A 9,692-nucleotide genomic window follows, 5' to 3' on the forward strand; every position below is an offset into this window, starting at 1 on the left:
TCATTTTACACCTGAGTACGGTGAGAGAATGTGAGTAAAGAGCCTTCTCCATTGACTCAACTATGCTCCAAGCGAGGCTCGAACCCAAGACCTTCCGATCCGAAAAGCGAGTGTCATACCACTAGACTACATAGCCGCACAAGTACAATATTTAGTTCCATTGAATCATTGCAGGGCCTTCTCTTTGAGCTAATAAGGTATTTAACCCTATATACGTCACGACTGTAATCTTACACGAAAACGTTCTGTCCCAACATAACATGAATGATCTTTAAGGGTACAGCGTGGTATAATATAATATAGATAAGGTCGTGTGGTCGTACCCAGAAGGCAACGACTTTGTGCGGCTATGTGGTCTTGTGGTATGACATTCGCTATTGGATCGGAAGGTCCTGGGTTCGAGCCTCACTCGGCGCATAGTTGAGTCCTTGGAAAAGGCTCTTTACTCACATTCTCTCACCGTACTCAGGTGTAAAATGAGTACCTGGCCGTTAACAGCGTTGTCTCTGTCCGAAAAAAAATATAATATCGCCTTACAAGCGTCATGTCTTGTGCTAAATGTTAAATGTTGCTGTTGGACCCCTTGTAAAACGCTTTAGGGAATATTGTGCTAGGGCTGTCAGATGGCCAATTTCCTTGTGGCCAATTTCGACTTCAAACTGGCCAAATCGAACCTCGACTCGCAGTCTCCCTCCCTTGGAAATCTGATCGGTTTTGATTTTTTTAAAACATGTCCACCAAACATGGGAAAAATTTTGTTTTGCTGTTTGTATTTTTTTGTTTTGTTTTGTTGTCTTTTGTTGTTGTTGTTTTTTGTTTGTTATTGTTTTTTTTATGTTTTTTTTTCTTGTTGAAAAATTTAGTTACCTCGTCCTCTCTAACTATGCGGATATAAAAATAATCAAAATAAATAAATAAATTTCCCTTTATTCATCCCATAGTGGAAATTTGTCTCCTGGGTCTATTCCAAGGGAAGACTGGAATAACCCAGGCGTCAGCCGCAGTGCAGCACCACATATGACTTGCTCAAGGCCACACAGCGCAGCGGGGAATCGAACTCGGCACCTTTCGGGTACGAAGCAGAGACCGTACCGCTGAGCCCCGCTGCCCCATCTGTACTGCTGTGACGTCTAGATAAATCCAGCTTTCCCTGGAATAGACCAACATTTTTTTTGTCATTAGAGTTCACGAAGGCTACGAATAGACGTAGAACCACTTTTCCCCTAGGAGGTGAATAAACGGAAGTCTTTATATATATTTCAATAGTTTCTTTCGCGGCGAGGACTGACTTATCCATCGTAAACATTTTCATTTTCTTTTTTGTTTTCCAGCTACGATATACTATTATTAGCCAACCGATGCAATACAGAACACAAAATACTTTCATTTGAAGCCTCAAACAAAACAAAAAAAAAAGAAAAAAACAACTAAAATAATAATAAAATACCATAGTCATTATTATTATCAATAACATAATTATTGTCAATATTATTAATTTTTTTTGCCATTTAAAAATCTGTATCTCATTAATTAATTCATGTACGATAAGATAGATCATAAATATCCTTGAGCCATGATTTTGTTTAAAATAGTGTCTGAAGAGGAAATTTTTTAAAAATAGAGCTTTTATATAGTGCAAAATCCACTAAAAGTGCTCAAAGCGCTTTACAAAGGGTCCCTGACCAACAGCAACAAGTAACATGTAGAACGAGACATGACGCCTGTTAGACGATATTACAATTTTTCTGACAGAGACAACGCTGTTGACGGCCAGGTACTCATTTTACATCTGAGTACGGTGAGAGAATGTGAGTAAAGAGTCTTTTCCAAGGACTAAACTGTGCGCCGAGCAAAGTTCGAACTCCGAAAACGAGTGTCATACCACTAGACCACAATACCGCACAGGAAATGTTTTCAAGGGCTATTCGATTTGCCAACTGGAGTGGCTTGACCTTTTTGGCTTGTCATTGCGAAGGCTTGCATTATCAGGACATGGATGAGAAAGAAAAGAAAACGAATTGATGCTTTGCGTGCGCTTAGTTAAATTACTCACAACATCCCCCAGCCGTATATTTCGGCCCAGGACAAATAAATATCAATGTGAACTTGAATGTAATCTTCAATTTAATTACGAAAACAGATAGAATAGACGTTTCGGGTTTCCCCTTTATCAACAAACAAGATGAATGAAACACGACAGATGAATGTAGTGTTTCATTCATCCTGTTTGTTGATAAATGGGAAACCCGTAACGTCCATTTTATCTATTTTCGCAATTAAATTGAAGCTTACATTCAATTTCACATTGTTATTTATGTCTTCGAGCTTCGAGCAGCAACATTTACACGTACCATCACACAAAACTATGTGTAACCTTAAACGATTATAGTCTGATTGATACTATTTATTGAGAACTACTCAAAAAATAGCTGGCTAAAATCTTTTACAATGAGCTGAGTGACGTCAATTTCTTACCTTCTATAGATTTTAATGTCTTTGCTGCTTTGCTAAAATTGAACGAAGTCTTATTTACTGCGGACTTCAAATGTTCGATCGAGAATCAATAACCAATCAAAAGATTATTGATTCTTTTCATCGCTCTGGATTGGCCTTTATGAATCATTCGCCCGTATTGTTTCATTTTTGTTTCATATCGCCAGGTTATTGAAAAAGCGCAGAACTATGAATAAATGATTATTATTGAAAAACTAAAATTGTAGAAAGACCAAAACAGAGCGGCTATGTGGTCTTGTGGCATGACACTCGCTTTCGGATCGGAAAGTCCTGGGTTCGAGCCTCGCTCGCGCATAGTTGAGTCCTCGGAAAAGGTCTTTACTCATATTCTCTCACCGTACTCAGGCGTCATGTCTGGTTTTATATGTAGCATGTTGCTGTTGGTCAGGGACCCCTAGTGAAGCGTTTTAAAGACACTTAGTGGATATTGCACTATATAAATGCTCAATTTTTTTTTAATATTACAAGTAAAACATTTGCCCACTATTGTTGAAAACCAAATGACAAATAAAGTCTGGAATAAGTTTCTCTTCTAACAATGTTACATAATTTTCAATCCAAAGCAGAAATCACAGTGGATGTGTTTCTAAAGAATGAAAGGCCTGATTTGAAACCAGTGGACAAATAGACAACAATATATCCGACAAGGGTTATAGATAGTATGAAGTTGACGTCACTCAGGTCTTTGCTATTGTCTTTTTCCATCCGCGTTTATGAGTAATTCTCACTAAACTGCACTATCCAGACTATAAAAGTTCATGGTTACAAAGAGTTTTGTATGTTGGTCCCTTATATATCCGGATGGCAATGTTGTGAGCTTCTTAGCCAAGCGCATAGTATCTATAAGGGGCTTGCAAGCGGTTTAAATAAAAGCAGAGGTAAAAGAGACAATTCAGAAAACATGGGATCGAACTTCTATTCAAAACATTCAAAAATCAATAGGAAAGAAAAGTGTGATGTCGAAAAACTGGTTCCTATTTCATTGAAAGTGTAAAACAACTCTTCTGAAGGCCTGAATCCATACCTTGTGTAATTCATCTTCTGATGTCAGAGTAATGACATCTTATTTTCTAGTCGAAATATATTTTGGTTGTCAATAAAGATCATCCAACCTCGCTCATCATTAGGCTTCAAAAGTCGTGACGTCACTTCCCTCATAATGACGCATAGTAACTTAGTAACTGGTTCTAAACTATCGGAACAATGGCGGACGCCCTTATAAAATACTTCTCCGACGAGCATGAAAGTGTATCAAGATGAGAAAAACATTATACATTCTGATCACATGACAAGTGAAGAAGTTCTAGCCAGCATGCTGAATAAGAAGTACCTGTTTTCTTTGTTTAGAACCACGATAGCCGCCGTTGCTGGGCGACGTGACATCAGACTATTGAATCCTATTGCAGTCGTTCTAAGAGATGTATATTTTAAGAGTCCTTTACTGATGTCTTTCTCAGTATGGAATAGACGTTTTTTTAAATATGATCTTACGGTGAATTCAGCATTGTGAGGCTATGTGGTCTAGTGGTTTGACACTAGCTTTCGGATCGGAAGGTCCTGGGTTCGAGCCCTCGCTCGGCGCATAGTTGAGTCCTTGGAGAAAGCCCTTTACTCACATTCTCTCACCGTACTCAGGTGTAAAATGAGTACCTAGCCGTTAACAGCGTTATCTCTATCCGAAAAACACTGTAATAACAGGCGTCATGTAACTTCCTACATATATTTTTTTTTAAAGCTCATTGTGGGGTGTACATAACATGATAAGAAAGTATCACTGATTGTGATCCAATGTATAATTATTATTTTTTTTTTTAATTGAGCAATATCCACTAAATGTGCTCAAAGCGCTTTACAAGGGGTCCCTGGTCAAGAGCAACATTTAACATGTAGGACGGGACATGACGCCTGTTAGGCGATATTACAATTTTTTGGACAAAGACAACGATGTTAAAGGCCAGGTACTCATTTCACACCTGAGTACGGTGAGAGAATGTGAGTAAAGAGCCTTTTCCAAGGACTCAACAATGCGCCGAGCGCGAGGCTCGAGCCCAGGACCTTCCGATCCGAAAGCGAGTGTCATACCACTAGACCACATAGCCGCACTATGTATTAATCTAGTATTATCATGTCCGTAGAATCTAGATGAAGAAAATTGAATTAAAGATAAAATGAGGAGTAATATATAATATTAGTTTTGTGCCCTTATGACATTGTATTTATTATTCCGTCCATTTTAAATCTAGTGCCAAACATATTTTGGCCACAAACTCAATTTTCAGCATTTGAATCACCCCAACCACTCACGTGACGTATTTACAGTATAAGGCGGTGCCTGATTCAGAGAAGAAAATGAATAACACTTACTACAATTGCCTTCACCATACATCACCTGAATACCTTCAATGCCTTGTCAGTGCATATAAACCAACTCGATCTCTGCGATCCGCCAGTTCTTCGCTAATGGAGAAAAACATCCCAAGAACAGCGTGGTTTTGCATTTTCGGCTACAAACGTATGGAATTCTTTACCACCTAAAACCCGACAATTTGAAAGTCTACCAGTCTTCAAACGGCATTTAAAAACCGCTTTTCTATTCTGCTTATCGTGATTCTATGTAAATTTCTAACAAGGTGTGCGTGTGTGTGTATGTGTGTGTGTGTGTGTGTGTGTGTGTGTGTGACTGTTGTAGTGATTTTGTAGAATAAATGAACATGTGTGATACTAAAAAAAAACTATTGTAAAGCAGCTCTGAGCACTATTTGTGGATACAGGCGCTTAATCAAATAATAATTATAATAATAATAATAATAATAATAATAATAATAATAATAATAATAATAATAATAATAATAATAATAATAATAATAATAATAATAATAATATAATAATAATAATAATAATAATAAAGAAGAAGAAGAAGAAGAAGAAGAAGAAGAAGAAGAAAGAAGAAGAAGAAGAAGAAGAAGAAGAATATAATAAAATAATATAATAATAATAATAATAATAATAATAATAATAATAATAATAATAATAATAATAATAATAATAATAATAATAATAATAATAATAGTAATAAAAATAATAATAGTAATAAGAAGAAGAAGAAGAAGAAGAAGAAGAAGAAGAAGAAGAAGAAGAAGAAGAAGAGAAAGAAGAAGAAGAATATAATAATATATTAATAATAATAATAATAATAATAATAATAATAATAATAATAATAATAATAATAATAATAATAATAATAATAATATGTAAATACCAAAGAAAGATAGCGTGTTTAAAGAGAGGACTAACTATAGTGTTTGTTTTGTTTTGTTTGTTTGTTTGTTGCTTTGGGTCTCTTCCAACACAATTGAGGTTATATGAGAGACCGCTGAAACAAAAAAAACAAGCAATCTAACAAAAATAGTACAAATGTAAATCAAAATCATAACCTAAAGATATCATAAGCTAAATTATAAATAACCAAGAACAAACAGGCAGAGGATTTACAGAAAAAAAATATCCCCTGTCAAAAATACAATCACAAACCAAAGAAGCAGGATAGACTAGTAAAGAGAAGAAGAAACGACATCACTATCGGATCGTACACCCATGCGAACATCATAGGTATATGATTCAAGGGTGATGCTCCCATCCAACCACCCGCACTATAGTGTTTGTAAATAAAATGTGTTTTGCGAGGTTTCTCTCCCTGAAATCTAAAAAGATCACACCGTTTGTTTCACCTTTCAAGTGGTTCGTATCGTATGGTGTTTTCTAAAGTATGAGTGATAGATTAGCGTATAGCATGCATGGTCAATGGCGCATGGTCATCGGTCAGATAGTGAATGACTATTGTATTACACGTTCCATTGTTAATGAGTCTTGCCCGCTCCCCGAATGTGAATGAGCGTTACTAATAATTAATTATATAATCATCCACAGAACTGTATTCAAGGAATATATTGATTATCATTTTCCTTTTTTTTTTAAATTTGAATCTTTTCGGATAGACGTCCTTTGGTTTTGGGGTCTAGTGGTATGACACTCGCTTTCGGACCGGAAGGTCCTGGGTTCGAGCGAGCCTCGCTCGGCGCATAGTTAAGTCCTTGGAAAAGGCTCTTTATTCTCTTTCTCTCATCGTACTCATGTGTAAAAAGAGTACTTGGCCGGTAACAGCGTTGTCTCTGTCCGAAAAGAAATATATTATTGCATAACAGGTGTCATGTCCCGTCCAACATGTTAAATGTTGCCGTTGTCCAATGATCCCTTGTAAAGCGCTTTGAGTACGTTTAGGGGATATTGCTCTATATAAAAGCTAAATTTTAATTTTTAAATTAAAAATAATGGAACCTGTAAATTGTCGAATCATTTTTAACTTAGAGGAGCAGACGACTGAATGATTTTAAACATTGACCGAAGATCGAATTTATTTTTTTTTTACATATTGGTCCATTTGATCATACAGCTTGTTTTTAATTACCTGGCCATAATATTGTGGTCGAATAATTCGTTTTTCGAATTATTGGACTCTCACTCACTCACTCACTATCCAGCATCGTCCTCATTGACGTTGGCTGCCCGCACTCTGTGATGACAAAAGTCCGGCCATTCTCTTCCGTCTATTCCATTCATCTCTGTCCATGTCTGGACTCTACGGTCAAATAATATTTTATGTTATCGCAACACATGGACCAATCATCATCGCGCACATTACATCATAATGACCTGTTTGAACCACTGTGTTTAGATATTTCCTCAAAACATCTTATAATGTTTTCAAAATATAATTGAACAAAAAGAAAAAGTAAAACAACAAACAGTTATGCCACATAGAGAGGAAATTCGATCAGTATACAAATAGGGTGTGGAGGTTATAATGTAGACTCGTGGAAATTGTCTTGAAAGTTAGTAACAACAAGACATGAAATGAGTCGGAAAGTGTCAGAAGACAATAGAGTTAGAGAATAAAAATTTCACGGCTGAGATGAGGGCTCGAACCCGCGACCTTATTGGTACGGCAACTCCGCTAGCCGGGGAGAGTGTGACTCTACCTTATGAGCTATCCACCATCCTGCGATCCTCGATAAGTGCCTGCACCACCCACTTTTCTGACTTGGAAGTTCGTGTATACTTGAATATCAACAATGATGAAATACGGTATTTTAAGTAACATTGCTATTGTGTTATCCTCAGAAATGCGGTGAAATAGAGAGACTGGTCAAAATGTTGGCTGAGAAATAAGCATTTTGGTCATTTTGGCTGACAAAAAATAACCATTTTAAGTAATGTTTTCTGGGCTTTAACTTCTTTAATGAAAATTTTGGCCGAGAAATGATCGTTTGTTTGTATTGTTTGTTTTTGTTTTGTTTTTTTTTTTGTTTTTTGTTTATTTGTTTGTTTGTTGATTTTTTCGTTTGTTTTGTTGTTTTTTTTAAATTTCCTGTTGTTCTTTATTTTGTGGGTTTTTTTCCGTTTCTTTGGGGTTTTTTTAATGATATTTTTTTAGGTGATTATTTTTCAATCGTTATTCTTTAGATCAATAATATTTATCTATAATGTACAGAAAATATTCCAAGTCTTGCCCTGCACTTAGACATATAAAGCCACAAATGTAATAACGATGCATTTCACCCATCTTTTTCCGGGCGATCTTCCAAGATACTTGTTTTATATTTCGCTGACTGATTTCGCCAAAGCTTGTTCTGTTCTTGTGTTCAGCTCTCTTCTCTCTCTCTCTCTCTCTCTCTCTCTCTCTCTCTCTCTCTCTCTCTCTCTCTCTCTCTCTCTCTCTCTCTCTCTTCTTCTCTTCTCTCTTCTCTCTCTCTCTTCTCTCTCTCTCTCTTCTCTCTCTCTTCTTCTCTCTCTCCTTCTTCTCTCTCCTCTTCTCTCCTCTCCTCTCTCTCTCTTTTCTCTTTCTATCCGGCATTGTATCATGCACAGAAATTCGCTTAATATAATTTATAGATAGAATAAAGTTGACGTCACTCTGGTCTTTGTTATTTTTTTTTTGCCATCCGCGTATATGAGTAATTCTCACTGAACTATAAAAGTTCATAATAACACAGTTTTGTGTGGTGGTCCTTTATACTTCCGGATGGCAATGTTGTGAGCTTCTTAGCCAATCACATACTATCTATATCCCGCCAATAATCTACTGTCAAGTCGACCTATAGATAGTATGCGCTTGCTAAGAAGCTCACAACATTGTCATCCGGAAGTATAACGGATCAACACACAAAACTCTGTGTAACCATGAACTTTTATAGTTTGGTAAATACAGTTTAGTGACAATTACTCACAAACTCAAAAATCAAGCAGGACACGTCTATTGATGTTACGCGTTTAGGCATAATAGTCACAACATCCGCCAGTCGGATACGACGTACCGAAAAACTAAACTATATGTAACCATAAATAGTCTTAGTCTGATTAATGGAATTTGGTGAGAACTACTCATAAAAATGGCTGGCTAAAATCAATAACAAAGAGCTGAGTGGCGTCAATTTCGTTCCATCTATAGCTGGAGCGTGCCTGTACGGGGACTCTGATGTTTGTGCAATGCCTATGTCCCGTGATATAAAAATAACGAGATATCATGATCATCATCATCATTAAGTGCCAGGCCTGTTGGTGATCGGTGATCATGTCCCTCAGATCTTCTCAATCGCTCGATTCCTGTTCCTCCTCCACCAATCCATCCGTTCAGATTGTCAATGTAATCTATCCTCTTCTTCTCTTCCCAGCAACTTTACCCGTAAGAACAATCTTCTCAATTCCGTTTTTTCTGTAAATATGCCCAAGAAATTTTAACTCTTTTTTCTTAGAATCTCATGGAAAGATAAAATAAAAAACGAGGAGGTATTAAAAGAGATTGGAATACGACCAACTTTGGTAAACACCATCAGAAAAAGACAGTTAAAACGAGATAGAGCAGTGACCAAATCCTCAACATATTGAAAAGTGTTGTTCTTTTACCAAGTCGTGGATGAGCGATGATAATTTAACCCTCTCCTTACCACCCATAGGAAAATCGTGACAACAATTTTCTCATTTTGATTTCTTTTGAACATCATAATATTTGAACAAAAATGTTTGCTAAAGGTAAAGTATATCAACACTGTGTTGAAGAGCTCGTTTAGCAGAAAAACATATGTATAGCAAGTAATAACAGCTTTTGTGTTTGAGTGAAATAA

At 36.4% G+C, this 9,692-nt stretch overlaps 1 protein-coding gene across 1 annotated transcript in view; it reads right to left on the reverse strand.

The window, feature by feature from the left end:
• Nucleotides 1–9,692, reverse strand: part of LOC144957920 (uncharacterized) — a gene marked incomplete in the record, with an annotated part of 128,166 nt that overhangs the window by 53,208 nt on the left and 65,266 nt on the right.

Source organism: Berghia stephanieae, chromosome 12 (assembly GCF_034508935.2).
Source record: "Berghia stephanieae isolate SIO BIC M18660-M18661 chromosome 12, UCSD_Bste_1.3, whole genome shotgun sequence".
NCBI lineage: Eukaryota > Metazoa > Mollusca > Gastropoda > Nudibranchia > Aeolidiidae > Berghia > Berghia stephanieae.